Source organism: Panthera onca, chromosome D4, assembly GCF_046562875.1.
Source record: "Panthera onca isolate mPanOnc1 chromosome D4, mPanOnc1 haplotype 2, whole genome shotgun sequence".
Classification (NCBI taxonomy): domain Eukaryota; kingdom Metazoa; phylum Chordata; class Mammalia; order Carnivora; family Felidae; genus Panthera; species Panthera onca.
This window is the reverse complement of record NC_138351.1, coordinates 70237929-70257173: the sequence shown is the minus strand read 5'-3', so window position 1 is coordinate 70257173 and position 19245 is coordinate 70237929. Positions and strand designations below refer to the sequence as shown.

The following is a 19245-nucleotide window of genomic DNA, read 5'->3' as shown; positions in this document are numbered from 1 at the left end:
CCTTTGGGGATGTGCCGAGTAAGAGATTGCTACGGCTGAGGTCAGAGAGGTCTTTTCCTGCTTTCTCCTCTAAGGTTTTGATGGTTTCCTGTCTCACATTCAGGTCCTTTATCCATTTTGAGTTTACTTTTGTGAATGGTGTCAGAAAGTGGTCTAGTTTCAACCTTCTGCATGTTGCTGTCCAGTTCTCCCAGCACCATTTGTTAAAGAGACTGTCTTTTTTCCATTGGATGTTCTTTCCTGCTTTGTCAAAGATGAGTTGGCCATACGTTTGTGGGTCTAGTTCTGGGGTTTCTCTTCTATTCCATTGGTCTATGTGTCTGTTTTTATGCCAATACCATGCTGACTTGATGATGACAGCTTTGTAGTAGAGGCTAAAGTCTGGGATTGTGATGCCTCCTGCTTTGGTCTTCTTCTTCAAAATTACTTTGGCTATTCGGGGCCTTTTGTGGTTCCATATGAATTTTAGGATTGCTTGTTCTAGTTTCGAGAAGAATGCTGGTGCAATTTTGATTGGGATTGCATTGAATGTGTAGATAGCTTTGGGTAGTATTGACATTTTGACAATATTTATTCTTCCAATCCATGAGCAGGGAATGTCTTTCCATTTCTTTATATCTTCTTCAATTACCTGCATAAGCTTTCTATAGTTTTCAGCATACAGATCTTTTACATCTTTGGTTAGATTTATTCCTAGGTATTTTATGCTTCTTGGTGCAATTGTGAATGCGATCAGTTTCTTCATTTGTCTTTCTGTTGCTTCATTGTTAGTGTATAAGAATGCACCTGATTTCTGCACATTGATTTTGTATCCTGCAACTTTGCTGAATTCATGTATCAGTTCTAGCAGACTTTTGGTGGAGTCTATCGGATTTTCCATGTATAATATCATGTCATCTGCAAAAAGCGAAAGCTTGACTTCATCTTTGCCAATTTTGATGCCTTTGATTTCCTTTTGTTGTCTGATTGCTGATGCTAGAACTTCCAGCACTATGTTAAACAACAGCGGTGACAGTGGGCATCCCTGTCGTGTTCCTGATCTCAGGGAAAAAGCTCTCAGTTTTTCCCCGTTGAGGATGACGTTAGCTGTGGGCTTTTCATAAATGGCCTTTATGATCTTTAAGTATGTTCCTTCTATCCCGACTTTCTCAAGGGTTTTTATTAAGAAAGGGTGCTGGATTTTGTCAAAGGCCTTTTCTGCATCGATTGACAGGATCATATGGTTCTTCTCTTTTTTTTTGTTAATGTGATGTATCACGTTGATCGATTTGCGAATGTTGAACCAGCCCTGCATCCCAGGAATGAATCCCACTTGATCATGGTGAATAATTCTTTTTATATGCTGTTGAATTCGATTTGCTAGTATCTTATTAAGAATTTTTGCATCCATATTCATCAGGGATATTGGCCTGTAGTTCTCTTTTTTTACTGGGTCTCTGTCTGGTTTAGGAATCAAAGTAATACTGGCTTCATAGAATGAGTCTGGAAGTTTTCCTTCCCTTTCTATTTCTTGGAATAGCTTGAGAAGGATAGGTATTATCTCTGCTTTAAATGTCTGGTAGAACTCCCCTGGGAAGCCATCTGGTCCTGGACTCTTATTTGTTGGGAGATTTTTGATAACCGATTCAATTTCTTCGCTGGTTATGGGTCTGTTCAAGCTTTCTATTTCCTCCTGATTGAGTTTTGGAAGAGTGTGGGTGTTTAGAAATTTGTCCATTTCTTCCAGGTTGTCCAATTTGCTGGCATATAATTTTTCATAGTATTCCCTGATAATTGTTTGTATCTCTGAAGGATTGGTTGTAATCATTCCATTTTCATTCATGATTTTATCTATTTGGGTCATCTCCCTTTTCTTTTTGAGAAGCCTGGCTAGAGGTTTGTCAATTTTGTTTATTTTTTCAAAAAACCAACTCTTGGTTTCGTTGATCTGCTCTACAGTTTTTTTAGATTCTATATTGTTTATTTCTGCTCTGATCTTTATTATTTCTCTTCTTCTGCTGGGTTTAGGCTGCCTTTGCTGTTCTGCTTCTATTTCCTTTAGGTGTGCTGTTAGATTTTGTATTTGGGATTTTTCTTGTTTCTTGAGATAGGCCTGGATTGCAATGTATTTTCCTCTCAGGACTGCCTTCGCTGCATCCCAAAGCGTTTGGATTGTTGTATTTTCATTTTCGTTTGTTTCCATGTATATTTTAATTTCTTCTCTAATTGCCTGGTTGACCCACTCATTCGTTAGTAGGGTGTTCTTTAACCTCCATGCTTTTGGAGGTTTTCCAGACTTTTTCCTGTGGTTGATTTCAAGCTTCATAGCATTGTGGTCTGAAAGTATGCATGGTATAATTTCAATTCTTGTAAACTTATGAAGGGCTGTTTTGTGACCCAGTATATGATCTATCTTGGAGAATGTTCCATGTGCACTCGAGAAGAAAGTATATTCTGTTGCTTTGGGATGCAGAGTTCTAAATATATCTGTCAAGTCCATCTGATCCAATGTATCATTCAGGGCCCTTGTTTCTTTATTGACTGTGTGTCTAGATGATCTATCCATTTCTGTAAGTGGGGTGTTAAAGTCCCCTGCAATGACCACATTCTTATCAATAAGGTTGCTTATGTTTATGAGTAATTGTTTTATATATCTGGGGGCTCGGGTATTTGGCGCATAGACATTTATAATAGTTAGCTCTTCCTGGTGGATAGACCCTGTGATTATTATATAATGCCCTTCTTCATCTCTTGTTACAGCCTTTAATTTAAAGTCTAGTTTGTCTGATATAAGTATGGCTACTCCAGCTTTCTTTTGGCTTCCAGGAGCATGATAGATAGTTCTCCATCCCCTCACTCTCAATCTAAAGGTGTCCTCAGATCTAAAATGAGTCTCTTGTAGACAGCAAATAGATGGGTCTTGCTTTTTTATCCATTCTGATACCCTATGTCTTTTAGTTGGCGCATTTAATCCATTTACATTCAGTGTTATTATAGAAAGATATGGGTTTAGAGTCATTGTGATGTCTGTATGTTTTATGCTTGTAGTGATGTCTCTGGTACTTTGTCTCACAGGATCCCCCTTAGGATCTCTTGTAGGGCTGGTTTCGTGGTGACAAATTCCTTCAGTTTTTGTTTGTTTGGGAAGACCTTTATCTCTCCTTCTATTCTAAATGACAGACTTGCTGGATAAAGGATTCTCGGCTGCATATTTTTTCTGTTTAGCACACTGTAGATATCGTGCCAAGCCTTTCTGGCCTGCCAAGTTTCAAAGGAGAGATCAGTCACGAGTCTTATAGGTCTCCCTTTATATGTGAGGGCACGTTTATCCCTTGCTGCTTTCAGAATTTTCTCTTTATCCTTGTATTTTGCCAGTTTCACTATGATATGTCGTGCAGAAGATCGATTCAAGTTACGTCTGAAGGGAGTTCTCTGTGCCTCTTGGATTTCAACACCTTTTTCCTTCCCCAGTTCAGGGAAGTTCTCAGCTATAATTTGTTCAAGTACCCCTTCAGCACCTTTCCCTCTCTCTTCCTCCTCTGGGATACCAATTATGCGTATATTATTTTTTTTTAGTGTATCACTTAGTTCTCTAATTTTCCCCTCATACTCCTGGATTTTTTTATCTCTCTTTCTTTCAGCTTCCTCTTTCTCCATAACTTTATCTTCTAGTTCACCTATTCTCTCCTCTGCCTCTTCAAGCCGAGCCATCGTGGTTTCCATTTTGTTTTGCATTTCGTTTAAAGCGTTTTTCAACTCCTCGTGACTGTTCCTTAGTCCCTCGATCTTTGTGGCAAGAGATTCTCTGCTGTCCTGTATACTGTTTTCAAGCCCAGCGATTAATTTTATGACCATTATTCTAAATTCACTTTCTGTTATATTATTTAAATCCTTTTTGATCAGTTCATTAGCTGTTGTTATTTCCTGGAGATTCTTCTGAGGGGAATTCTTCCGTTTGGTCATTTTGGAGAGTCCCTTGCGTGGTGAGGACCTGCAGGGCACTTCCCCTGTGCTGTGGTGTATAACTGGAGTTAGTGGGCGGGGCCGCAGTCCGACCCGATGTCTGCCCCCAGCCCACTGCTGGGGCCACAGTCAGACTGGTGTGTGCCTTCTCTTCCCCTCTCCTAGGGGCGGGATTCACTGTGGGGTGGCGTGTCCCGTCTGGGCTACTTGCACACTGCCAGGCTTGTGTTGCTGGGGATCTGGCGTATTAGCTGGGGTGGGTAGGCAAGGTGCACGGGGGGTGGAGGGGCAGGCTTAGCTCGCTTCTCCTTAGGTGATCCACTTCAGGAGGAGCCCTGTGGCAGCGGGAGGGAGTCAGATCCGCTGCCGGAGGTTTGGCTCCGCAGAAGCACAGAGTTGGGTGTTTGCGCGGAGCGAGCAAGTTCCCTGGCAGGAACTGGTTCCCTTTGGGATTTTGGCTGGGGGATGGGCGGGGGAGATGACGCTGGCGCCTTTGTTCCCCGCCAAGCTGAGCTCTGCCGTCCGGGGGCTCAGCAGCTCTCCCTCCCTTTGTCCTCCAGCCTTCCCGCTTTCCGAGCAGAGCTGTTAACTTATGACCTCCCAGACGCTAAGTCGCGCTTGCTGTCGGAACACAGTCCGTCCGGCCCCTCCGCTTTTGCCAGCCAGACTCGGGGGCTCTGCTTGGCCGGCGAGCCGCCCCTCCGCCCCGGCTCCCTCCCGCCAGTCCGTGGAGCGCGCACCGCCTCGCCGCCCTTCCTACCCTCTTCCGTGGGCCTCTGGTCTGCGCTTGACTCCGGAGACTCCCTTCTGCTAATCCTCTGGCGGTTTTCTGGGTTCTTTAGGCAGGTGTAGGTGGAATCTAAGTGATCGGCAGGACGCGCTGTGAGCCCCGAGTCCTCCTACGCCGCCATCTTCCGGAACCAACCGCAACTTCTGTTTAGAACACTGCCCTGGGTAGCTCTACCTCACTTGCTTTGCATCTTCTCTCACAGACACATCAATGAAGCTTACTGTAACCACCCAAGTTAGAATTGTGCTCTACCCAAAACAACTGATTCCTCTTACTCTGCCTTTTCTCCCCCTTATAGTACTTAATGTCCTAAAATATATTACCCACGTTGATCATGTTTGTTTTTATTTTCTGTCTCCCTGACACTAGAATATAAGCTTCACAAGGCAGGTGTGTGTGTGTGTGTGTGTGTGTGTGTGTGTGTGTGTATGAGAGAGGGAGGGAGAGAGAGAGAGAGAGTGTGAGTGTTTAATTCACAAATGTATCCTAAGCCCTTCATCCAGTGCCTGGCTCTTAGTAAGAGTTTCATGGATATTTTTGAGTGCATATATGAATGGATGAACACCAGCAAAAAGAGCTAGAAAATATAATGGCATGAAGGTCCAGGTCCCAAACACAATAGCAATAGAAAAAGGTTTTAAAAAAGGAATAAATCTGAGAAATATGCAGGGCTTGTGTGAAAAAACTATAACATGTTATAGAGAGGCATGAAAGAATGGAGTAAATGAGATAGTCTCTGATTACTTGATTTGAGGATTTTCTGTTAAAAAGAGGGCCATAACTTTAATTGTGATTACAGAATAAAAGCTGCCTTTTGAACTTGGCAAAAATGGTTCTCAAATACGTTGGGAGAATAATGTGAGAAAAGCTCAGAAACATATGAAAAAGAAGAATACCAAGGAGAGGCATACCCCAGCTTTATTGAAACCAATTATAAAGTAACTAAAACAGTATAATACAGGTGCAAAAGTAATCAGAGAAATGGAACAGAATAGAAACCTCAGAAAAAAACACAAGTAGGTATACAGAGCTGGAGTGGGATAAAGGTAGTATTTTGAATTAATTAGGGAAAAGTACAAATAGCTAACATTTATTGAGCATTATCCATTATTTATTTATGTCTTGCTGCAGAAGGCATGCACTATCATTACTCATTACAGACAAGGGAATGAGTCAGATGCTTTAAAGTGCAGTCACTGCCCAGCCCGAAGTCCCCAGTTTGTACATTGCAGAGTTGAGATTTGAACCCAGATCTGACACCTCTATCTTACATGGCTAAATATTTGGAAAAAAGAATCACACATAGATTTAAATGTAGAGAATGAAAATGTAGCAAAGACTTAATAGCTTTAGGGATTTTTACAAAACATTTTTGTAATAAAAATTTGAAGCCACATGAATTTATTTTTCTACTTAGAAATAATTATATACTTTAAGATTAATTATATCTACAAATTGGAACTCTCGGCAATTACCAGAAAATGAGGGAGAGGGATATTTAAGTAATATGAGAAATTATTTGCAACATAGGTTAAAAAAAAAAAAACTCGCAAAATAGTGTCCAAAGTATGATGTTATTTCTATAAAATGTATTTATAAGCATCAACAAAAGAAGAACTTCCCCCATCCCCAGTGTAAGTAATGTATGTGTGAGGGAAGGCTAGCTAGCACCTGAAGAAATCTGTGACTGTTTTTCTCTCTTGTGGGATGGTTTGCTACTACTGCCAGGCAGAAAATGGCACTCTGGTACCTTGCGAAAATAGATGCCCAGGTCTTCTTTGGCCATGGTCATTTCTTAACCTGTCACTCTTATCAACAAGCCGAAATAATAGCCTGACTTTCTCTGCACCAAGTTCCCACAGGGTTCCTATCTTCCTTGACTTGACATGTCAAACCCTGTAAAAGACAAATTGGAAGCCTTGTTAACTCTCTTTTGACTCTGCCTTGACTTGGAGCGTTTGAAGGTTGAGGCTGGTTAATGATGTCTGTTTTTACAGTTACTCAGCCCAGGGCCTCGTTTCTTACCCAGATGTCAGACTGAAGGGAGGCTGTTCTTCAAGCCATGAACATTAATAAGCAGAGAAGTTCATGCACCAGCTCCCTGCTCCACCTGGTTTCTCATCTGGGACGCCCTGGAGTAGGGGAGGGCTGGGCTCCCTGAGCACATTGACTGCCCTCACTCAGTTCCTGCCTCTGTGCGAACTGCACTTAGGACTTTGTGTCTGATTATTTAATACGAGCCGGCCTGCCTAGTTAAAATATGGGAACACAGTAAGATCAAACAGCCCAGCAGGGGCTGGATCTTATTCATCTCTGTGTCCTCAACACTTTGTACTCAGTGTGATGTTGAGGAAGGAGTCCTGTACTGGGAATTCCCCAGATCTTAGTTGGAATCCTTACTAGCTTGGTAACTTTGGACAAGTGATTTAAACTTTTTGAGCTTCTTCATTGTCTATAAAATGAATCTAGTGATCGTCATCTGGTGTGAGCATCAGTGAGACTAGATATATGAAGGCACATATCCCAGAGCCCGGAATGTGGAAGGCTCTCAACTGATATCCAGTGACCATGTCACAGTGAATCCTGGCCGATGGCTCCAAGTGGATGAAGAGGAAGCCTTCCCTGGCAGTAATCCCTAGAAATGCCACTAGGAGGCGTGTGAGCTCCATGATTAATTTTTTTTTGGCTCTCTTCCTATTCAAAGCCAGTAGTAATTCAACTTCTGCATTTCAACTTCTGTAACTTTACGTTTATTATTTAAGAGTTGATGAATGCCTGCTCCTGTGTTCCTTTCCTATTCAAATTATTGTCATTACATTAAGATAGTGGTGCTAGCTAGTAAAATGTTGAATCCTTTTTGTGTTTTGCTCATTTCCATGTGAGGGACCAGCCTTGTTAGCTGGCTATCCAAAGTGTAGCCTTCATTTTGTTCTGCGTAGACTTAATACCCTTGACCAATACCTTGTGTCTTGGTCTGATAGTTTGGACTGTTTATGGGAAGGGAAGTGAAATTGGCCTTTCTCCATTATCTTTTATGCCATCAAAGATGCCCACCTGTGGCCCCAACTGTGCTGTGGCTCCTCTTTCCTGCCTTTAGAAGAAGCGTCTCAGTTCCATTTTTGTTTATTGTCTCTGGCTGTGCTCCTTGAGCTTTAGCAGTGCACTTCCAGTCAAAAGAACGGGGTTTGAGCCTCAATGGAGCCTGTTGACCACAGAGATAGTGGTTTAGGAAGAGCCTTCATGGAGGAGTGAGTCTAAGCTGCCCTCAGAAAAGGAGATTGAGGGTCAGAGTAGAGTTAGGACTTTAGGCTTTAGTTTCTTCCCGGGTAAAACATGAGGATTGGGCTGAGTATTTTCTAATATACTTCCAATGCTGACATTTTTCCACTTTCAAGTCTAGATGACATGCTCACAAGCACAACTCTCCAACTCACCTGGGGTGTGTGAATTCTGGTTATGAAGAGCAGGCAGAGATGTTGTAAATCTGAATGTCACTGTGATTTATGGGTGTTGTAGCAACCTAACCCTTGGAGCCATGTTGGGGCTTTCTCAAAGTAGACGTTATGCCTTGGAACAAGCTGTTCTGATGAGCAACACAAGAATACATCAAACACTCTAGCTCCCCTGCTTGGCTTTGAGGCCCGTGATTCTCCTTTTTATAGTCCTGTGACGTTGGGACAACATCAACATTTACTTCCATTTGCTAAGCAGGGCAACATGCCATGTGAAGGCAATGGTTATGAGTATTCTCATGGAAGTAAGGGGCCAACCCAGGAAAAGAGCTCAGTTTTCTGACACATGTGAGGCATTTGGGGTTGACTGCAGTGGGAGTATAGAGGAAAGAACCCACAACTCGGAACAGAGCCTGTGTGGGGTTTAAATCCTGCCTGCTGTTTACTGGCTGAGTGAGTTCAGGCAGGTAGCTTAACCTCTTTGAGGCTCACTTCCCTTCCTGTGAAATGAGATTGTAAAACCACCCACTGCCCAGGGTTGGTTTGAGGATTGAGAAGGGGGGATTACTATAAGGTGTCCATGGAATATGAGACTATTTTTATTTATTTCATTTTGAAGCCCAAAGGCAGTGAAAAATCCTTTTCTATCCTGAATTGGGGGATTAGGTAGAGTTAAAAAACTGAGGCAGGATAATGTGAGAACTTGAAGAACTTAAGTGAGCAGCAACAGAGTCTGAGTTAGGGATAACTGGACATAAAAAGAAAAGAGTGATTGGGCTTATGTGGGGGAAAATAAACAAGACCTACTAATTGCTGATGTCCCTGAGCTTCTGAAAGAAGGGAAGTGAGAATCATGAGTTCACTGGGAATTCCTGAAGGGCCAGATTGCCAAGGATAGTGTCAAACTGGTAGCCATGGCTTCTTCTGTTTTCAATCTGCCAGAATATTTATCCTCTTTCTGACCCTTTTGCTTCATTGGGCCATGCAGACATCTGTTGAGCATCCATCGTGAGCCAGGTATATATCACTTCTGGGGACACTTGGAGGCCAAGGACAGGTCCTAGCCTCCGTGGTCTGATGGAGAAGACCCAGCTGAGACGGTAAGTTGACTATACCTTGAGCAAAGAGCTTCAGTTGAAGCCTTCCCCAGCAAGGAGGGAGGTGTGGGGAGCATCCAGCCCTGTCTTCCAGACAGGGGTCAGGGAAGACCTGGCCAAAGAGGAGCTGTCTGGGCTGGGTAGAGGCTCCTGAGGGCATGGAGAAGGTCATGGAGGAGCCAGTGATGGGGGAGGAGAGAGCCAGCTCCTGAGGAGAAGTATGCTGTGTCTCAGAGTGGAGGAGATGGTCAGGATTGTTAGAGGAGGCTGTCCATGCTTTCGCCTTCCTTCTCACGTTCAACACAAGGGTTAACCCACAGAGAACACTTAAAGTCAGTGAAAAAGCCTTCTTCTGCCTTTAACTCTAGGAAGACTGTTCGTACGTATCAATGTCCCATTTTAACTTAGGCCTTCATCATCTGACAGGGTCATCTTAGGTACTAAAGTAAGCATCTGAAGGTAAGAATATAATCACCAGGGAGCATGAATATTTAAATTCATAGTTTCTCTTCAGGGGTGATTGTGAACTAACTCAGTTGGTAAATTTTTGAAAAACAAAAAGTTGACAATGCTGATGAGTTTCTGTTGAAAACAACACATTTTTTGTTTACCAGCAGCAGTGAAAATCAGCACAGTGTCTTAGGAGAACAGTTTGGTAATATATAGCAACTAGCAGTGAAGATATGTATATTCCTAAGCCTGCTCCTGGCCCTTAGTTCCATTCACCTACCCCCTAAAGGGATAAAGGAATCTGCCCCAAGGAAGCAGCTCCCCACTGTGACCCATACAGGCTGTGCACTGCACTTTGGGGATGTCACTCAAATACACAGGGGTATAAGTGACATCCCCTGGAGTTGTGTGCTGCTGCGGTCTTGAGAGCAGAGACCTTATCTTGTTCACTGGTAGATTCCTGGGGACCTGGAATTACAGCTGGCACACAGTAGGAATGCAATAAATACTTCCTGACTCATTGTGGCATGCTGAAGTGGCCTGCCAACTCATGAGTCCATTGTCCAGAAATTTAAAATGATCCTCATGAAGATAATACATAAACTCACATATGCTGAAACTTTAACCAGGAGAAAAACAAGACTTAAATATCACTTCTACTGTGTAATTACCACCATGCAAAATTGTATATGAATATGAAAACAAGGCCTGAAATGGAATGGGCAAAAATGAAAATAATTATGTTAACGTGCTGCGATTATGGGCCATTGCTTTCCAACGTTAAGATGTTTCCAAAATGAAGTGAAGTCAGATAATTTTTGACCACACATTTAAGGTGGATTTAAGAAAAATGAGGCAAGACATTATTAGCAGTAAAAATGGATTGAAATAACTACTTTATTTCACAACTTTTTTCCTCCCTTGGAGTTAATAAATATTCTTCAAGCATCTGTAATCCATACTTTGTAGCATCAGTCCCAAGGCAATCAACAAACTCAAAAGCCAAAGGACTGCCAAGATGGAAACTGAGAAGAGTACTTTTGTTTCCAGTATCTACTGTGAGAAAGCACGCAAACGAACAATAAAGAACCACAGAGAGAAAAGCAAGCCCTGGTTTGTTGGGAGGTTTAGATTCTCTAATTGACCAGACATAGAATTCCCCTGGTGAGCTCAGGGTGCAGTGAGGGCAAGCAAAATAGGGCCCAAAGTTTCCTAGGGCGGGACTGGCTTCGCCATACAACATTCTAATTTGCCTGTTTGTTTCAGCCTCATTTCTTTCTCACTGCAGAGGATGGATGGGTTCCTAAGTGTGGGAACAGAACCTTGAGTGAGGCTTTCTGGGTTCAGTTCCCCATTCCACTAGGGACTTGCATCCTTGGAGGGAGATGCATCCCTTTTCCATGTCTAATCTTTTCAATCTGTGGCTGGCTAACAGTGCTAGTTGCCACTGGTGGTACAGAGATGCCATATACGGCAAAAGTTCTCAGTTTTTGATGGGTGCTCGAATCACTCGGGAGCGCTTGCCAACACAAAGTCCTGGGCCCTGTCCCCACATATTCTGATTCAGTAGGCCTAGGTGGGGCCTGAGAATGTGATTTCTACCCAGCCCCCAGGTGATGCTGCTTGTGGTTGGGGGTGGGGCACACTTTGAGTGGCACTGGTGCACAGCTTTCCCAGGTGGATCACCAGATGCTGTTCCGGAGGGGCACCTGGGTAAGGACCAGGTTACAGCCACTCCCTGTGAAGTAATCCACTTTCATTTCTTGAGAGGCAGCCTGACAGCTGTAGAGTTAGGTCCAGGGTCTAATTCCGGTTCTGGCCTTTTCTCTGTGTCTGTGGGAACCTAATTTTCTGGGCCTCAGTTTCCTTGTCTACAATAGGACTGATGTTGCCCACCTAGTAGAGTTTTCGCAAAGATTAAATGAGACAATATTAGGAAAATACCTTGCATAGTGCCTAGCTTATAGTGGTATTCAATAAATAGTGGTTCTAATAGAATTTCTTTTGAGAGTCTACAAATGACTGAAATGGTATTCAGTTAAGTCTTTAAGCATCTCTAGGGAGGTCCACAAGAGCACCTTTATGGATAGGTGGATGGAACGAAAGGTTAGAAAGTGAAGTGGAAAAGGGGGAAAAATAGTATAATTTATTAAACTACAGCTTCTCAATTTGCCTAATTTTTGTGTTATCTGAGGGAAAATACTCTGTTCTGTTCTTCTCTACCTGACCCTGACCCTGACCCTGACCTTGACCCCGACCCCTACCCTTATCCTATCCTATCCTGTCCTATCATATCCTATCCATTAAAATTTGAAGTCTCTAAAATGCCTACACCAAATGTTTTCTGTTCTTAAGGAGAAGCAGCCTAATGAGAGGCCAAAATTGTGGATTTTCAATCAGGCTAATTAGTGTTTGAATTAGGGCTCCACACCACCTCCCATGTGTGTCATCTCCAAGCTGGCCATTTCAGCTCTCTGAGCCTTAGAGTCCTTGTCTGTAGAATGGGAAGATAACAAAGGGAACACTGGGCTGGGAAGTGCTTAGCTAACCTGACTGGCTGGGGGCTCCTGGTGGAGACTATGATGGACAGATGGCGACCCTGACGGGTAGATAGAGCCTGGAGCTTTTGGGACTGAGAGTCTTCCTTGAGTAGCTTAGATGGCTGCTGTATTCATTTTGAGCAGAGCTATGATTTCCACAGGACCCTCAGCTCCTGAGGGACCAATGCAGGGTGGGAGGCCTTCTCTGTAGGGCAGAACTGGATTTGTGATATTCCACTGGGATGACACTGAGAGGGTAGGCATGGCTTTGCAATCACCCAGCCTGAGTTCTAATCATGATCCCACTATTTAGCACCATTGTGACCTCACCATGTTTTTCTTTTTAGCATCCGTCACTGTTTGTAATGACTTAGTTAATGGTTTCTTTTTCTGTTTGTTGTCTCTTACCCCTACTGGACTGTGAACTCCATGAGGGCTAAGAGAATGTTGTTTCTTTTAACAGCCTATCTCCTGCCTTATCGATTGCCTGGTAAATATTTGTTGTTTAAATGAATGAATGAATGAACGGTGGCTATGGCATAGACCATTGTTTCTGGACTCTGCTGTCACTTACTAAGTGACCATAGTGCAGTGATTCAGTTTCTTTTGAGCAATGAGTCCCATCTCACAGAGATACTGTGAACATGAAATCAAATAACATATAGGGAAGTGCTTTGTTATAAACCATATAATACTATTCAAGTGTTGGGTGAAGAGGAAATAGTTTCGTTTTCACTGTGGGACTTCGATGAATGTTGAAATCTGTTCCCTCAACATCCTTCTTGAAGTTTTCTCTTCCAATCTGGTCAATTTTTGGGGACTGGGGAAAAGTTAATGCCACCTTAATTGTGGAACCTAATGACTTCCTGCTAAAGTAATTTTAAACTAATTATGCCTGAAATGGTAAATTCTTGCATTCTCCATAAAGGCACATGATACTTTGACTTCTAGCTATAGGTTTCTTGGTTGGGTAGATAGTCTGCTATGAAGGAATAATCCTTCAACTGAAAATTCGGAGACCTTGGTTTTAATCCTGGCTCTGTCAAATGAAAGACCTTGGGCAACTTCCTTCCCTTTAAGAGAAAGGCAGTATCAGGGCTAGAAGTTAGAGGTCCTCTAGTCTAGGAAAGGCAAACTATAGGCCAGTGAGGCAAATCCGGTCCAGCACCTGTTTTTGTAAATAAAGTTATATTGGGACACAGCCACACTCATTTGTTTACATATTGCCTGTGGCTGCTTTCTTGCTACAAAGGCTGAGTGAGTAGTTGCAACAGAGACCATATGGTGTAGAAAGCTGAAAATATTTACTATCTGGCCATTTACAGGAAAAGTTTGCTGACTTCTGCTCTAGTCCAATATCCCCCTCCCTTTTTCCTTAAATATTGGAAATTAATTCCAGAAAAGGAAAGGAACTTGCCCAAGATCACATAACGAATTAGCAAAAGCAAAAAGGCAAATGCTTTTAGGAAAGAAAAGAACTGAGGTTAGTGAATAATCTAAGTCCAGAGGCTAAACAAATCGATTATTCTAAGACTATTCAGAGACATTTGAGGCACTTTGCCCTCTCTTATTTTATATGTCTCCAAATAAGACTCGTATTGTCACATTAAAAAAGTTTCAAGGAGGTAAGTGCCTCGGAGAGTCCTATAATGAAACTTTTGCACTGTGAATCTATTTAATGAATTCATCCTAATGAAAATACAGCCAAAACATCCATTGGTGTTTTGTTTTTGTAACAATCTCCCTGATGTCAGGATTCATCTGAACTTTACTAATTTGGAAGTTGTGTTAATTTGATGACATAGGCTCTGGTTAAATTTATCTTTGCATACTGCCTGACAAAATGCTTCATTAAGCACATTGATAGTATAAACAAGATTTTGGGGGGAGTAGTGTTTAAATTACTTAAGGGGCTGAATTACTTTTTAGGTATTGCCAAATCATTTAAGTGTTTATTTGAAAATAATGATGACCAGGCAAATTATGAATGGTTTCTATCTGCTAATTGATATACAATCAAGGTCCTTCTAATTGGAAAGTGTTCTGACAGTGTTTGTTTGGATGTTGAAAGTAATTTCTCTCAGAATAGTGTGTAACTCAAATTTTCCACTAATTATGATCATCCTTGCTCTACAGTAGGGCTTTAATGAAATATCAGTGTGGGAGAAGACCTTAGAAATTATCAATTGTTTCCTAAACCACAGGAATATTGAGATCATTTAGGTGGTAAAGACAGGACATTAATATCAAGTCCTGAAGGGAGAACTTATTCTCATTTACGTTTCTTTCCATCTTTTTTGATTAGTCGAGGGAAAGTCTCAAGTGGGTGCTGGGATGTCCTTAACACCTCTTTACAATTTATGAATCTCCCTGCTTCAGAGATGGGAGATCTCAGGCAGCCAGACCTCAACAGACAACACTTCACAGAGATAATTAAAAGCATTGTTCTCTTTTCATTGTATTTATTTTTATGGCTGCCTTCTGTTCTGGCAAGTGATAGTGGTTTCCGTTCACAGTAATTCTATCAAGTTTTCTTTTAAAATCAATTTCAAGGAAGACAAAAGTAAGGAAGTGAGGCAATTTTAGCCAAATACATAAATAATGCAGATGATGTAGATATCACAAAAATTACTATGTGGCATATGTTGATATGGAAAACAGTGATGACGGGCTCACATGAAGAACGTTTGGGAAAAAATAATGTAGTCCAATTGCCTTATTTTATGGTGAAAGAAACTAAGTCCAAAAAGGGCTAGAACAGGCAAAGTTTACCCAGTGCTGATGTAAGAGCTGAGACTAGGAAAAGGCCCCTGAGTCTCAGCTCATACTCTTTCTGCCCTGTGACACCACCTTGTACCCATTTTGGTGCTCTTGCCTAGGTACAAGCAAACATTTGGGAATGTGAGCTTGCTCTCTAAATGTGAGTTTTTCCTCCCACCGATCCACCCTGCATCAAAATGTTTGCCTCAAACTAGCCTGCCCTGGGGTATTGAAGAAAATTTGGCTGGAATTACAGTAGTCAGTGAAATACAGGATTTAGCCTTCACCTTACTGTGATTCTAGAATTCCTTTTGTGACTTACCACACACACTTTAGGGAGCTAGAAAACATCAGCTCTTTGAGAAGAAAGAGATTCTTTTTTTAAAAGTTTTTATTTATTTATTTTGAGACAGAGAATGCACACATGAGCAGGGGAGGGACAGAGAGAGAGAGAGAGAGAGAAAGAGAGAGAGAGAAAGAGATAATCCACATTGGTAGTGTGGAGCCTGACACGGGGCTTGAATTCACACATGTGAGATCGTGACCTGAGCCGAAATCAAGAGTCAGCCGCTTAACTGACTGAGCCACCCAGGTGCGCTGAGAAGAAAGAGATTCTTTCTCAGAATGTGATCCTTTTCTCAATGATATTTCAGGAAGTACTGAGTACCCCCTCAATGGGTAATTCACTACTTCATAATGTGGCCTTTCCCTCCCTTTTCTTTTCCCTGACACACAATGTTACATTAGTTTCAGGTGTACAACATAGTGATTTGACAATTCTATACCTTATTCTACGCTCACCACAAATGTAGCTGTCACCATACAGCACTATTATCCAAACCATTGACGACATTCCCTATGCTGTACCTTTCATCCCTGTGACTTCTTCATCCCATAACTGAAAACCTATACCTGCCACTCCCCTTACCAGTTTTACCCATCCAGCCCTCCCCCTTGCAACCATCAGGTTGTTCTCTGTATTTGTAGGCCTGTTTCTGCTCTTTTAGTTTGTTTATTAATTTGTTTTGTTTTTTAGATCACATATATAGTGAAATCATATGGTGTTTGTCTTTCTTTGTCTGACTTATTTCACTTAGCATAATAGCCTCTGGGTCCATCCGTGTTGTCACAAATGGCAAGATCTCATTCTTTTTTATGCCAAGTAATATTCTATATATACACATACACTGCATCTTCTTTACGCATTCATTTACAGATAGACACTTAGGTTGTCTCCATATCTTGGATATTGTACATAATGCAATGAACATGGTGGTATTTTTTTGAGTTAGTGTTTTCATTTTCTTCGGATAAATACCCAGAGGTGGAATTGCTAGATCATATGGTAGTTCTGTTTTTAATTTTTTAAGGAACCTCCATATTCCTTTCCACGGTAGCTGCACCAATTTACATTTCCACCAAAAGTATACCACATTTCCCTTTTTCAACATCCTCACCAGCACTTGTCATTTCTTGTCTTTTTGAGAATAGTCATCCTAACAGGTGTGAGATGATACCTCCTTTTGGTTTTGATTTGTATTTCCCTGATAATTAATGGTGTTGCATGTCTTTTTATGTACTGTTGGCCATCTGTATGTCTTCTTTGGAAAAATGTCTGTTCAGATCTTCTGCACATTTTTAAATTGGGTTGTTTGTTATTTTGCTATTGAGTTGTATGGGTTCTTTATATATTTTATATATTAGCCCCTTTTCATGTATATATGATTTGCAGACATTTTCTTCCATTAAGTAAGTTGCCTTTTCATTTTGTTGATGGTTTCTTTTGCTGTGGAGAAGCTTTTTAGTTTGATGTAGTCCCACCTGTTTATTTTTGCTTTTGGTTTCAGGTTCAAAAAATTATCACCAAGGCAGATGTCAAGGAGCTTACCACCCATGTGTTCTTCTAGGAGTTTTATGGTTTCCTGTCTTTAATCCATTTTGAGTTAATTAAAAAATTTTTTTTCAACGTTTATTCATTTTTGAGAGAGAAAGAGATGGAGTGTGATCAGGGGAGGGGCGGAGAGAGAGACACACACACAGAATCCGAAGCAGGCTCCAGGCTCCAAGTTGTCAGCACAGAACCCAACGCGGGACTTGAACCCGTGAAGTGCGAGATCATGACCTGAGCTGAAGTTGGATGCTCAACCGACTGAGCCACTCAGGTACCCCCATTTTGAGTTAATTTTTGTGTATGGTGTAAGCTAGTGATCGAGTTTCATTTTTTTAAATGTGGCTCTTCAGTTTTCCCAACACCATTTATTGAAGAGACTATCCTTTTCCCATTGTATGTCCTTGGCTCCTCTGTCATAAATTAATTGAGCATATATGCATGGATTTATTTCTGGACTCTATTCTGTTCCATTAATTTATGTGTCTATGTGTCGTGTTTCTATTACTGTTCTAATTACTATAGCTTTATAATATAACTTGAAATCAGGGAGAATGATGCCTCCAGTTTTGTTCTTTTTCAAGATTACTTTGGCTATTCAGGGTCTTTTGTGGTTCCATACAAGTTTTAGGATTATTTTTTCTCTTTCTGAAAAATGCCATTGGAGTTTTGATAGGGATTGCATATATTCTTAGTAATATCCCAGAAAGTATTTGCATTCTTTCTTCAATGGGCAGCCCATTACTTCATGGTGTGACCTGTTCTATTAATGGCAATGAATGCAATCCTTAGGACCTTCTGGAATTTAGGACAATGGCCCATGGCCCTGAGCTTTCATATGCCCACTTTCTTGAGCTAAACTAGCAGAGATATTGAGGCTTCATATCTTAGAATCCTGATTGGAGTAGGGGGATGCAGTAATGGCCTCCTCAGTTTCTGTCTTTCCTTGCAGCAGGCCTGGAGGAGGTCTTTCAGGGTGATTGGGTAGGTGATTGCCCCATTCTCCCAAGTTCTTGGCCTCTGGGTACAGCTGAGACACTGGGCCCTTCCATCGTGGGGCACCACCCATTGGCTGCGGCTTTCTGGCATCCCAGGCATGTGGAGGATGGACAGATGTCACCTCTTGCTTTGAGAGTAAAGTGACGGAGAGAACAAAGGTTTGCTTCTCAGAGTGTTGCGCCAGGATACATATTTCTTATGCATTTTTCAGATGCCACTTGAGCCTCCTGAGCCAATAATTGTCCTGAAACCACATACCAGCTCTCATGGCACATGATGGCATCTGTTTTCGACAGTAGCTCTTCAAGTGACATAGTGATTGGCAAATCAGGAGATGAAAGGTCAGATGAGGAAGCTGGCTGGAGATCAACATCTCCCCTTGGTCCACATGTGGAAATGACTAAAGCAGGACTGAAAAAATAGTAATAAAATTACTAACACTTGTTGAGCATCTACTTTGAGCTGGGCATTGTCCTAAGCACATTATTTCTCTTGTCCTATTGAATTCTCTCAAATACTTCTAAAGATACATTTTTATAGTCCTCAACTTTCAGATGAGAAAATGAAGCCCAAAGAGGTTAAAGTATTTGCCTACAGCAAGAAGCCAGCAAGAGGCAGCACTAGGATTTGATTCCAGGTCTTTGGGATGTTTGAACCCCTTTTCAAACTGCAGCAGCCTTTATAAAAACACTGCATTGTCAGGACTCTCTGGTCTTGCCCAAATCACATTATTTATCAATGACCCATTGAATTAGAGTCCATTACATGAGAAGTATTACAAATGGGGCCTGGGGAGGACTGACATTAAAAGGAAAAGGCTATTGCTGGCTTGGTGGCAGCTGTCCTGTGGTCTCATGTCCACCACACTGTGGATACTTCGAGGACAGGGAGCAGCACCCAGCCCTGCACCCAGGGGCTTCCAGATGAGCTGGATTTGCAATCGTTTACATCCCTGAGCCCTAGAATAAACACTCATTGGAGAGAGGGAAAGTCATCAGGAACAGATTACATTCAAGTTTGAAAAATATTAATAAGTGTTTCACGTTTTTAGTTACTTGTTTTTGCCTGAATGTTATCCTCTTTTCTCTTCGAGTCTGTGTCCTCACTCTAATTAAGTCATTTGGATGATAACACCATCTCATATCCAGTCTTCCTGCCTCCCTCTAATCCCTCCCTCTTCCAATCTGACTCATCTCCCACGGACCTGCTAGGACAAGGGGTGTCTTTCTCAAGTGCAATCCTGAGTACCTCTTTCCTCACAAAATTCCTCTATTCTGACAGAACTCTGTGAACCCTTCTTCCCCCTTGAAGCTGGGAGCGTTTTCGA

At 41.9% G+C, this 19245-nt stretch overlaps 1 pseudogene; it reads right to left on the bottom strand.

Moving 5' to 3' along the window:
* Nucleotides 1–18232, bottom strand: part of LOC132663344 (keratin, type II cytoskeletal 8 pseudogene) — a 39654-nt pseudogene extending 21422 nt beyond the window's left edge.
* Between the last annotated feature and the right edge of the window lie 1013 nt (nt 18233–19245).